This window comes from Protopterus annectens, chromosome 2.part1 (assembly GCF_019279795.1).
Source record: "Protopterus annectens isolate FY-2018-M chromosome 2.part1, PAN1.0, whole genome shotgun sequence".
In the NCBI taxonomy this organism is placed as follows: Eukaryota; Metazoa; Chordata; order Ceratodontiformes; family Protopteridae; genus Protopterus; species Protopterus annectens.
In genome coordinates, this window is record NC_056729.1 from 1,934,861,057 (window position 1) to 1,934,875,350 (window position 14,294).

At 38.7% G+C, this 14,294-nt stretch overlaps 1 protein-coding gene across 2 annotated transcripts in view; it reads right to left on the reverse strand.

The window, feature by feature from the left end:
- LOC122794696 (isoaspartyl peptidase/L-asparaginase-like) overlaps positions 1-14,294 on the reverse strand; it is a 1,819,013-nt gene that overhangs the window by 1,529,377 nt on the left and 275,342 nt on the right. The gene's annotated exons all lie outside the window — the stretch shown is intronic.

Here is a 14,294-nt window from a genome sequence, read left to right on the forward strand (position 1 = left end):
CAGATACAAGCAATGTGATCTTGTTATTTCCATTTATTTATGTAAATGGAATTGTGAAAATGACCCATAAAAACTGTGTTTGACCAGGAGGCCCATGCAATGGAGACAGTAGGGGGTAGGGGTGAGGGGAGTAAAGGTTTAAACAACTACCCCATTCTTGTGGGGATGGTGGGTTTACTTCTTTGCTATGACCCCCCCCCCCATCCCCCCAAGTGCAGGCTAGAATTCAATTTTGGGTAGCCAATATTTCAAGGGGAAGTGTTGGTAGCTCATCCACTGTGGAGGATGTCAGTATGGTACCATGTGACCACAAACATCACTGCGCAGGTAGCGAGGATTAAGGGTAGGTCAAAGGAGAAAAAACTTCCCTACTCTTAGTATGTTGTCATATCAGGATGATTCCACACAAGAAGATCCGCAAGTATGGCAGGTGCACAGATCAAACCAAGTAAATCAAACACAAAACCACACATCCAGCACCAAAGGGTGATAAAAATTCTTAATTTTAATATGGCAACTCCAGCAAATGGTATAAAATGAAACCATATAAGCAGACCGGTTTTGGCAAAAAATTAGCTTTCCTCAGTGCAATAACAATATAAAGCACACACAATGCATTTAAATGATCATCCTAATTACAAAACAAGCATCTTATTGGAAGATCAACTTAACTCATTAAGGCCAGGTTTGAACAAAGCCCCCAACCTGATAATCCAACTGGATTCTTTTCTGTTTAGCATAGTATGCCAGCCTGTCTTAAACATTCTATTCCCTGTGACATTATCAAGGATAATAAATTTAAGCTGTGCAGTGATGTGAGTAATAGTATGTTTAAATAAAGAACTAGACATTCTTTTATTTTTATGTCACTGACATGCTCAGAGATACGAACCCTCAGTGACCTAGATGTTTGCCCCACATAGAAAGAGGAGCAGGAACATGTGGCTAAGTATACGACCCAGTCAGGGCTACAGTTACCAAAACACAAATCATCATATACCTTAGATGTGTTGCTGCTTGTAAATTGTTTACTCTTGAGTACGTGAATGCATGCTGAACAATGACGGCAGGGTATACACCCCACCAATTTGTCCTCAAGTAATGTAATCTGCTGTGTATCAGAGGGCATCTTATGTTTATAATGATTAAAATATTAGCCCAAAGTGGGACCCCGTTGATAAGAAAAAAGACATTTTGAAGAAAGAAGCTCAGAAAGCTTATCATTAGCCATAAGAATGTCCCAATGGTGATCAACAATTTGCCTAAATGTATTAATGTTTCGTCCGAAAGTGGTGACAAAACGAACTGGCTCAATTCGGTTGTCATCCCTGGAAGTATGCTGATATTGCAATAGAGTAGATCTAGATTGCTGTGAGGCAAAATGACTAGCCTCACTAATATTGTCAATGTCATATTCTCTCTTGAAAAACCTGTTTTTCAAATCCTGTTGAAATGAGAATAAGAGTTATCCGCGGAACATACATGCCTTATCCTACGAAATTGGGATTTGGGGATGTTGCAGATGATGTGTAGTGGGTGTTGACTGCTGGCATGAAGCAAGGTGTTGTATGGGAATGTTTATGAAAAACCTCAGGGTATGGTCTGATTCTCTAATAACAGCAACATCCAAAAATCTAATCTGATTGATATGAAAATTTAACGTAAACTGAATGCCCCACTTATTCTCATTAAGGTACTGGACAAATTCCTGTACATATGTGTCACCCCCCCCTCCACACCATCCAACAATCACCAGATAACGCCACCAGATGTCTATCTCATCAAGATATAAATTGTGGCTAGTGTCAAATAATTTTTTCCTTGATAAAACCCATGAAAAGGTCAGCATAGCACTGTCTGGGGTCATATACGTAGCTACATGTTCCTGCTCTGCTTTCTATTTGGGGCAAACATCTAGGTAACTGAAAGTTCATAATTCCGAGCATCTCAGTGACATAAGAAATAAAAGAATGTCTAGTTCTTTATTTAAACATACTATGACCCATATCATGGCACAGTTTAAATTTATCATTGATAAGGTCACAGGGAATAGAATGTTTAAGACAGGCTGGCATAATATGCTAAACAAAAAAGAATCCAGTTGGATTATCAGGTTGGGGGCTTTGTTCAAACCTGGCCTTAATGAGTTAAGTTGATCATCCAGTGAGATGCTTGTTTTGTAATTAGGATGATCATTTAAATGCATTGTGTGTGATTTATATTGTTATTGCACGGAGGAAAACTAATTTTTTGCCGAAACCGGTCTGCTTATATGGTTTAATTTTATACCATTTGCTGGAGCTGCCACATTAAAATGAAGAATTTGTATCACTCTTTGGTGCTGGACGTGTGGCTTTGTGTCATATCAGGATGTCCATATGTCTTCTCTGCCTTACTGTGGACAATTTAAGAGGAGCACTAGGACATGAGAGATGACTGACAGCAGAGGGAAGGGTACCAAAAGCAGAAGTAAAAAAGAACTTTATTAGCGAAGCTTGTACCACTTAGGTGGGGAGTCCATGGTGATTGCCCCATATATACAAATACAATAATGCATACAAAGTAAACTAATAAGGATACATACTGTACTTTTAGTTTGCTAAAATCAGCAACAGATAGCTTATGTGAGATGGGAAAAAAAACTAATAAAAGAAAAAATCTCATAAAATAAAAAACAGATTAACATTAACTGCAGAAAAGTTACATCTGTTTTTAGTGAAGTAGTAAGTACTGGTGAACAGCAACAACTATCCTACAAATAGTGTCTGGACAGAGGAAATCCTGCATTACATGAGTTTGGTGTCTTGCCTGCGGCCCAAGAACACTAGGTCTTGGGCTGGGTCTAGTGTGCATTTTTTGTTAGTTGATTTTGACTCCTTTATTTTGTAATAGGGACACCAGGAAGCTGAGATTAAATAAAATGGTCTGTGGAAAGGGTGCCTATATTAACAGGACATTCAAATATGGGGAAATTTGAAATCCATGAGTCCTACAAAGAGGTATGACAGAAGCTAGACACTGTGAAAATCCTGGGGGCGGTAGAAAGTCCAAAAGATGAAGCAGAGAAATGGAAGTGTAATGAGTAAGCTAAAAACCTCAGAAATTTCCTGAAGGTAGGGTAGATTGGAATGTGGATGTACGTGTCGTTTAGATCCGAGGATGCCAGAAAGGCTTGTGGAAGTACGAAGTGCAGAAGAGTTTGGAGAGACAGCATCTCTAAAGAGGGCACCTTGTGGAAAGTGTTGAGAATGGACAGATCCAGTATAGGTCTCCATTCTCCTTCTTTTCTGTGAACAGGGAAAAATGTGAAGTAGAACTCTTTTCCCATGTACTGATGTGGCACGGGTTCTACTGTGCCTCAGTCAAGTAAAGCCTGGATGAAGGAAGAGAGTAATTTTATCTGATTGTGAGGTGGAGGAGGGATGCCCTTGAAGAGGGCCTTCCTTCCACGTCATTCTATAACCATGTTGAATAATGGAAAGGACCCATTTGTCTGAGGTAATGAGTTGCTAGTTTCCCATAGAAGAGTTAAGTCTTTTGAACAGAGATAGTGAAGGACCAAGACAGGAGGGAGGGAGAGAACAGAGGGTAGTCTGGTGGACTTGTCTGGGAAGAGAGGCCTTCCAGACCGAGTCCCTGAATGGTCAGTTTTGGAATTTTTTCTTAGGCATTTTCATGGCCTTAAGGGGGGGCCTAGATTCCCTGCATGCAAAATTTTTGAACTCTGTAGGATAGTTTCTCTGATACCAGGGAACAGAAGTAAGAAATTTGTCTGCAATCTTTCATCATTTTCCCCTGCTTTTGCAAGGATTTTAAACAAGCTGGCTGCATCAGTGCCAAAAAAAGTTTCCCTATTCAAATAAGAATCTAGTAAATTAGCTTTAATGCCTTTATGGAGGGACTGACAGTGTAGACATGCATACCTTTTGATAACAGAACCTGTAGCAGCTCCTATGGAGGAAGCCATCACTGTGTCATAACTGCATTTGAAGCGGCATCAAGCTACTTGTAAAGCCTTGGCCAGTACTGCCTGGCCCTTCTTATAGAAGCCAAAGTTTTATTTAAGTTTCCCAAAATATATATATTCATCTGGGTTTGAAGGATACAGTGGAAGAGGTCTATAACTTATTTCCCAATGTATCCATAGCTGTGCTAGCTTTGCCTGAGGGAAGAGAATTAGCAGCAGTAAGGAGTTTTGAAGGCTTGTCTGTAACCAAGGAAAACACCAAGGGATCTGCCAAGGGATTCTTGCTCAGAAACTAAATCTTCAGGTACTTTATAAAATCTAGCAGGCCTTTTAAGGGCTGGTGGCTGACTGAGCAGTGGAGATGGGGTCAAGGTTGTGGGCATCTGAGAAGGTGTCAGGTGTACAGCAGGTTCCGAGACCTCAGCAGGTATGTCTGAGTCTGACTGGGCAGTCATAATATCTGGCTCAAGCCATTTAGGTATCTTCTTAGGGATAGGTGGTTTGTCAGAGGTGGAAGGGTCCACCTTCTTAGCTTGGGTGAGGCTCTTATGGCATGGATTTTCACATACATGCTAAGGAAAAAAAGTCATATCCATAAAGTTTTAGGTATGAACGTCTGGGAAATTGCACAGTTCTTATAATCATGCTCTGCCCCTAAACAGAAGTGGCACTGGGAGTGGAGATCCTTGTAGGCAATGTGCCTACCACAGTCACGCTTTCCACTCCTAGCTGATATCTAGTAGAGTAACAAACATCAGTATTACTAAGAAAAAGGAAGGTTCCCCAACTGGGCACCTATTTCAACCAGTGAAGGTCAATGGTACCAACAACCATGTGTAGAGCAGACTTTTAGTGTGGGACCTGCTTTTGTACTGGTGGTGAAATAGCCTGGCGTTTTATGCTCACACGTTTTCTTACATACCCTTATGCCCACAAGACTAAGTCATATTTCAGAAATACAGCTCCATGGAAGGTTTAGGCTTTGGCACCCTGCCCAGACATCCAGGTTATCTGTCGATATATCCTGAAGACAGCTGTTTAAATCAGCTTGAATCTCAAACCTACCTTGCCCCCACTGCCTTACTGCTGAGATAAATGTGCTTCTCTTCTGCCTGGTGTACAGTGATTTTCCATACAAACTTTACTATCTCTAATTTTTTATATTTTTCCCTTATGCCACATTTTTGTCAGGATTAACTCTTTCTACTGGTATGATTGCATATTTACTAATACAGGTCTTGGCTGCTTTCTCATAGCCATGTTTGCAGCATACACATGATGTACCCTCTCAATTAACAAATCTTGCTATAGAACACCAGTTCAATTACTTACTTGTGCTTTAATAAAATTAATACAGTCTGTTCCTTCCAGTTTCTCTGGTACAGAAGAAAATCACAGGTTTTCTCTGTGTGCTTTGTCCTCTAACTACCATTTTTTGAAACAGCTCTACTTGAACAATCTCATCAGTTCATATGAACAGCTGTCTAAGACTCTTGCATTTTTTCAAGCCTTTTGTTATGAGTTGATGTGTTTCATTTATTTTAATCAGCTCTGAGCACATTTGGCTTATTTTTTTTTTACTCTAAATTATTTTGGAAGCCATCTCTTGTATCCAAGCTGGAGTTTGAACTACTTTTTGCTGAACAGCTGCAGGATTCTTTTTAGTCTGTTTTCTCTTCTCCATTTCTAGATGATTTTCTTTCAGGCTCTCTTAGTTCTTCTTTGCTGGCATCCAGGCAGTGTACTTAGTAGTCTAACTGAATTTTACTAACTATATTGGAAGTACTGAATATAACTGCAAAGATAAAACAACTGGAAATGAGATCTTTAGAAAAGGGTAGGAACAAACCAAATACGAAAAATGGGAACAATACATACAAGGGAGGAATTAGGTTTAAAAGGCGGCAGGACTTAAATGAGCTATGTAATGTTTGACTGAAAAAGATTGGGGAGATTATAAGTGATATATAATGTTTGCAACTGGGAGTATGTCAGTATAGTTTGTGATATAAAATGCTTGCAACTAGGATCATGTTGGTGAGGTTTGTTTTCTTCTGTATAAGTTTATGACTGTCTATCTAGAAAGTAGATGTTTTCTTGTTTAAAAAAGGCAGGAATTGAATAATTTATGTAATGTTGCTTAGGTTATATGATATATAGCAATATATGTGAAGTAAAATGTTTATGTTAATTATAGTGTGATTACTTTTATATGATGTAAATTTGCTTACGTCACAAGTGATAATTCAATAAAGGTGTTTGGAAAACAAAACCAGGCAAAATTACTGGCCCTTATCTAGCAGTTTCTTTTTTTCACAGTGAAAAAGCTGAAATTAAGCTGTTGATCACTGTGCAGTCATTTTTGGAAATCCCCCTGCTCGAAGCCTTGATAACTTGGAACTTACAGTTTGTTGACCTCTTGATGATCTATTGTATTGGTACACTGCAGGCTGGCATTAATTCTGGCAAAAGCACCAAGTTAGCAAAAGTGAGAATGGTACGGTATGTAATATAATTTGTAACCATTAAATTCAAGTGCTACATCAGTTTTGTTGTTAGACTGCTAAATACATTTATAGTAAGTCAAAATTTGGTACATGATTACCCAAGTTTGTTGTTAATAAACACCATTTCTGTAACTTTTTCAGTTTTTGGCAGCTGTCTTCCTATGGCATTCTACCAAACATTTCATACTGCTCAATGATAACGTAATGATTTTCTGCGGGTGTGACTGCATATTTACTAATACAAGTCCTGGCTACTTTCTCATAGCCAGATTTGCAGCATACACATGATGTACCCATTCAATTAACAAACCTTGCTATGGAACACCAGTTCAGTTACTTACTTGTGCTTTCATAAAATTAATTCAGTCTGTTCCATCCAGTTTCTCTTGTTCAGCAGAAAACCTCAGGTTAGAGTCGATTATCTGAACGTCAATTATCTGAAACGTCAGTTATCCAAACCCAATCTTCCAAAGTTTTTGGGTAGTAAAAATCATAAAGTCTGAATTTGTAAACATGATACGTATTACCTTGTGAACGTTTTTTGAACTTGTAGCCTGTTGTGTGTGAAAAATATTCTTTATTGTCCACTGGACTTACTGTATGGTTGAAAAGTGTATTCCCTGAGTGGAGAAAAAACAAGATTTTAGAAGTTTTTTATCCAGTTCAATGTATGTTTGATTACCTGAACTACTCTTGGCCCAATTAGTTCAGATAATTGACTCTCTACTGTACATGAATTCTTTCTGTAGACAAGGACTGAATGTCTTGAAACTTTCCAGACAAACCCAATACAGCAGCATCATAAGCACAATGAGTTATTCTAAGATTAACACAGTTACCATTCACAGTGCTGACAAATATGGAAAATAAAACAGGTCCATCATTGACCAATTGCTGCTACAGCTATGATTCTTCATTGTCTAGACACATCATTTTCTATCAGACTCTGTAGATATTCTATTAGCCACATCGATCCTATTTCATCTGTTACTTTCCTTACTTTATAAACAGGTACAAAGTACTTAACACTCGCAGGCCTTAATGTTCCAGTAACTGAGAGACCTGGTATGTGGACTGAGTCAGTAGTGGATTTTTTTTTTCTCAGCTACAGTCTGGAACTGTAATACAAGTTAAAACTGATAAAAATCATGAAAGGAATTAAGACACAGTAAGCAATTATCAAAGTAATATTAATGAAATTAGCATTTTTAATAGATATAAGACTCAGGAATACTGATTTACAGTTCTAAAAACCTGCATAGGTTCATAGGTTGGTACTAGGCTATCGGCCGTAGGGCCTATACAAGCCTAGCCATAACAATTCCCTGGATATTTCTTCCCACAATATTTACTTCCCTGGACTCCTGTCTAGCAGGGCAACTGATGTGATCCCTGGGGTGAATTTCCTATCTCCCATCCAATCGTCAAGGTTCCTTTTGAAGAGGGCCAAGGAGGCACTCTGCTTGACATGTATGGACAGTCTATTCCAGAGTATGGGGAGTCTCTGGGTCAGGAACCTATCCTTCCAGCATGTTTTGTTCATTGTAATGACAAGGTTTAGATCCTTGGAGTGTGTGGCACTGAGGGATTGGGATTTCTTTAAGTGGACCGTGTCCAACAGCTCAGGGTTTGACATGGCCTTGTATGTTAAGCATTCCACTTTCCAGGCACAAAATTTTAGGGATTACACCTGAGAATGTTAACTATATGTTATGGCCATTAACATGATTCTTTTAATCCATATATTCAAAATAAAAGTATGTAAGTACAGAACACAGGCTAAGGCAAAATGAGTTTTAGAACTAGTTTATATAACATCTTACAGTCAAAGTTCCACAGTTCAACAGTACTTTCCAGGAAAAGTAGAAAAATCAATATTTTCAGTTAGAATTAGTTACAGAGTCAGCAGTATGATTGGGCAAGTTAAGATATTCACTGAAAATCAGAAACATATGCTACGTGGTAGTGTAATGCAGCCTCAGCCTGATTAGCAATGTAATAGAAGTCAGTTAGCATGTTGATTAATTAAAGAAGAAACACACTAGTGAAAACCACAGTTACGTCACCAAGAGGATCATTGCTCAGCTATGGTCATGTGGCCCGAGGAATCTAGTGCGGCACACATAATATGGCTGCAAAAATGCACATAATCTCTCAGGCCTGCCACAAGGCAATAAATCTTACACAGGACTGGATGGCCAAATGTAGGGATCAGCTCAGACCTATAAAGAGAGTAGGGAGAAGAAGGCAGCTTCCCCTAAGTCCAAGCTGTTAAGGGTCACGATAGTCACAGACGGTGTACCAATCAGTACTGGTACTGGTTTATGAAGCAACCAGAATGTTGTGGCTTCATAACTTAATGCCAATAATGTATTTACAGTCACAGCGCACGTGCTACTTTTCATAGCTTCATAGGTTTTTACTAGGCTAACGATCACTAGGGCCCTTAAAAGGCTAGTCACACATCTGAAACCATTTGGGTCCCAAGTATCACGGGTGTCTGCACTGCGGGGAGATGTTAATAGGGAGGTAAGTAAGGATTTGTAGGTGGCATTAGTTAGGATAATACTTTTCTTATCAAAGTCCTCTGTTAATAAGGTACATGTGGGCCACAATGGGGGGGTAAAGTTATGATTTCCCATCCAGTTATCAAGGTTTCATTTGAATAGCATCAGGGATGAACTGTGCTTTACATGGATTTGGAGCCCATCCCATATTGAAAAGATTTTTGGAACACATATCTGTCAATCCAGCATGTTCTGTTTATGTCACAAATGAAGTTTAGATCCCTGGATCTAGTGTTTCAAGTGCTGTTTGTTTTGCACATGTGCAAAAGATCTATAAGAGCTGGGTCTGAGGAAGCCCTGTAAGTCAAGCAAAGATCCCCTCTCTTCAGCCTGTAGGAGACTGAATGCAGAGACAGCGCCTTTAGGGGATGATTGTAGGACTGGTATACCTTTGTGGCCGTTCCAACTGTTGCAAGTGTCTAGTTAGATTCATGCCAAAAGGAGCATTATATTCAATGATAGTTCTGGTAAGGGCTGCGGAGAGTGGTACTTACTTCCTTGGACCTGGATGCCATACCCTTAGCTATAAGTTTTTTACTATCTTAGGTACTTGTTAGTCAAAGGCTAGATTTTTATTTACATATGTTACCAGATCCCTTACTACTGGGTTGACTCTAATAGGTGTTTTATTGATTAAGTAATTAACCTTTAGTAATGGTTTCCCAAAGGGCATTATAATGCATATTTTGGCATGGAGTTGTAGGCCATGGCTTTGGTACTAGTCATTTGCCTGTGTTAAATGTCCTTGCAAGATGTTGGTATTTTGGGGGGAATCTATAATAGATCCAAATTTACAGTCATCTGTGAAATTGTTGAGCCACAGACCTTGTGAGTATTCCTGACGACCTCGTTTGTATGGAGGATTTTTGCCTCCAAGAAATTTGTGTACTTACGAATCTTGCATACCATGTTATTTTCTTTAATGATTAACCGGTTGTCTGAGAATATGAAACAATTGTTACATTGCCTTAGAGAGCCCTACTAAGCTGGACACAGTGACATTTGGAAATTGCATATCCATGTTGTCCACCCCTGTAACAGAGTGGCCTCTTTGAGATTAGGATTGGGTTTTAACAGGGATCTCCTAGGGTAGTTTCTGGAGTTAAGGGCAAGATGTCATATAGTAATAGAATGCAGCAGATCTATTACATGTGCAAGCTTGCTGATCTTAGCTTAATTCTGCACAATGCCACACTGTTTAACAGGTTTTGGACCCAATCCTAACTTTATAGGGGAAATGTTACTGTCTAGGCAGCTTCTACTAAACAGGGCACTGCTAACCACCACTGCTCAGTGGTCAGCTCTGCAGGAACTTGCCTGATTTATTTTCATTGTAATTCTTTCAACATGTCAATACTGGTATCTACTCTCTATATAATGCATGTACATATTGTGTTTTGTCATTTACCGTGTATAGAATGTCATGTATCTTACTGTTTTTATAACTGTAGGCCAATGTCGATATTAACACTGTACATAATGCATGTATATTGTGTTTTGTCATTTACTCTGTATTATACAACTCCTCCTGAATAAAAAAAAACAAAAACTACTACTGTTCACCCAAATTCCTCTGAAAAACACTACCTTCAATATACTGCCATGCAAAAAGATCAACAGAGAACTGATATCCCACACCAAACTCCTAGGTGTGATTTGATCTCCACCTTCAGCAAGACATAAAGAAGACGCATCAAAAGCTAGACTGCCTCTGTAGAGTAAAACATTACCTCACTGACTGGACTCCCATCTTATTATATGATTCTCCTATCCTTGTCAATCTCAACTCCTCTCTATCACACAAACTAGAACAATGCTACAATAAAGTAGCAAAATTCACATCCAGCCAACAATGTAGATCTCATCACTGCCTCTCTATAAAACAACTAAACTGGCTTGAACTAAATAATTCTCTGTTGTACTCAGTCAATTACAACCTTCAAACTACTGCATAACCTTGAAAAATCCCCACCTCTTTACTTCATCACACAGCCTTGCACTACCAAAACACCTCTCCTTATCACTGACAAATCATTACTCTCCATAATTAAACCTAACTGCGGTGGTGGTGCTGCGGTAGCGTTGTCGCCTCACAGTTAGACGTTGCCTGTTCGATTCTCAGTTAGAGCGTCTTCTGTGTGGCGACATGCATGAATGGGCGTTCCTTCATTGAAGGTTGTGCATTAGGCCTGGCAAGCCAGTACGTAAAAATCTACTGCCAATCATTAGCGGACCGGAGTTCCACTGTGGCGACCCCTAACCGGGAAAAGCCGAAAGACACAAACAAACTCCCCTTATTCACACTGCATTGCTAATAGCTGGAATACCATCCCACTCCATTTAAGAACAGTCTGCAGCCTAAAAGACTTAAAATGCCAACCATAGCAACACCTGATAGATAAATGTCTGTGCACCTGCACCACTTCTGGTTAAAATGGTACTAATACAGCTATACGAATTTGTGCCATAACTCTATAATATTGTCACACCTACAGCTTCTGCTATCATCTCATCTCCTTTATCTTTTTCATGTCTTCTACCTTGTGCCTTCTCCCCTTCTTCCTTTCTTTAGACTGCTGTAAGTATTTATCTTATCTTCTTATGTCCAAGACTTTGAACAAGCCTTTACAGTACCAAATATTTTTACATAAAATCTAACAATCTATGCATACCAATGTAGCAATTCATATACCTTGCTGTATTTAAAATGCATATTCACATATAACCCGTGCAACTGTTACCTTTAATCAAAACTGTAACTTATGTAACTGATGTCAAGGATGTCTGAATCATGGAACTTGTTGCTCATGAATGAAACTGACTGCAAATGATATCCATGATCTCTGTATAATGGAGCTTTTCTGCCAAGGCCTCCAGTGACAAAGGGCACTGCTCAGTCAGGGTCTCCTAGTAAATGAATGCCAATAAATAAAATAAATAAATAATGTTGTGTCAATTTTCTTCATAGCTCCAGTCCAGCTCACATATCCACACTGTATATAATGCATGCATATATTGTGGTTTGTCATTCACTCTGTATATAGTGCATATATATATTGTGCTTTGTCATTCGCTCTGCATATAGTGCATGTATATATTGTGGTTTGTCATTCGCTCTGTATATAATGTCATGTATATATTGTGGCTTGTCATTCGCTCTGTATATAGTTGTTGTCTTTCAGCTTTTTCCGGTTAGGGGTTGCCACAGCGGAACTCCGGTCCGCTAATGATTGGCAGTAGATTTTCACGAACACAGAGGTGCCAGCTCGACCTTCAAAGGCACACCCATTTACACATGTCTTTTGAACGCCCACCCAACAGCGGGGAAGACATGCAGACTCCACACAGAAGGCACTCCAGCTGAGAATCGAACAGGAGAATCTCTTGCTATGAAACAACAACATGCACCACCGTGGATCGCTCTGTATATAGTGCATGCATATATTGTGGTTTGTCATTCGCTCTGTATATAGTGCATGTATATATTGTGCTTTGTTATTTGCTCTGTATATAGTGCATGTATATATTGTGCTTTGTCATTCGCTCTGTATATAATGTCATGTATCATTTTCTTTACCCTCAGGCTGCGCACTCAGTGTGTGAAGGTTACCGCTGCTCATTACAACTGTAGCAAATAAAATTCTTTTCTCACTGCTCTTGTTGCAATTTCTTTTTCTGGTCTTCAACTTGGGAGGCTTTTTGGGGTCTCCAACTTTAAAATGAGTGTAGCAGCTGTTTTGGGAAACTACATAGGGTGCCAGAAAAAGCCTAATTACAGATCTGGGTCCACCAATAGTTATCTCTTACAGATATGGTGGAGTTTTTACCATTTCTATCAGGTACAGAAAGATTTTCCTTTTCATGAAGTGATGCATCCTATATCCCCTCTTATTAAACATGGGAAAGCTCAGTATGTCTATAGATCTGATGACTCTTTTTATAAAAATAATCAACTTCATCTATTTTCCATATTAATGCTGCTAGTTAACCATATCCAATCTGTATATCTTGTAAAGATTCAAATCAGTCTAAGTTTTCATGCCTATACCCAATCAAATCTCACATTAGTAAACAATTAATGTCCTATCTCCCTTATTGCCCTTGATATCAAAATTTAAGTTTTTCTCTTAGTAGAATTATAATCAAGTTATCTTTACATTTAAGCTGGAATTCAGGGAAGTCGGGCAAATCCATGATACATTATGCTGTAATTATTCACGTATTCCAAAACTAACGCATCCTATTTTCACACCTGCTTTCAATGCTGCCAAAGCTTATGAACATGGTCCTATTCTGTTTCTTTTTTTCAGTCCTAGAAACACATTATTTTGCTGTAAAGCACATTCAGGCTGTTAAAGCTTATGTACCTAAAGCACATTCAGGCTGTTAAAGCTTATGTACCTCAACCTCTACTTGTCTGTCAGTGAACAGTCAATTTCCTGACCTTAACAAAATCTTAACTGTTACAAGACAAAGGTGCACTTTCTCAATCTTTTTATCCCTTCTGTTGAATTACTCAGTGCAAAAATTCTCAGTAATCTTAGAATTTATGGTATATAATTTGGTACATATTGTATCATTTTCACCCCATCTGTGAATGTCATCTTTCAATAATCCTAATGTCACTATTCCTCACTTGTTAAAATAACTAGCAATTATAGTAAAACCTTTAATTACAGAATTAAAAATTATCTTAAATTAATTGGCCTTTTCACTCTTAAGAACTCAGAGAATCCAAATATAACATCAAAGCATTGCTTCATCTCGTCTATTAATATATCCATCGATTAATCAAAATATTTAGGGGTACACATAAACTCCATATTTGTTTGACTATTTATGCAAATAGCAACACTTATGAAAATGGTCAAATCTAAACCAGGTAACTGCCACAAACTTAAGTTCTGCACAGAATTCAGAAATGTTTCTAGATAGGTAAGCCTGTTTTACCCCCTTGTGGTAACCATTTCTGATTCAGAGACAGCCCTACCACAGTGTTGTATCATGAAGAGGTATAGCATCATGGTGGACTATTTCTGTGGCCTGCCACAGATGTTACTATGGCATTGTAGGGAGACAGCTTATGCTAATTAACCATGTGCTCTTCCTGCTGAAATTACTGTCATGAGGCATTTATGCAGTGCATAAGTCCTCAACTGTTAAGTTAATGAATATATCCAATACCTCATATTCATCCACTGCTTTCAATAGTTGAGGTAGCATTAGAGGCAGAAGTGCTGTGGAGTTTAGCAG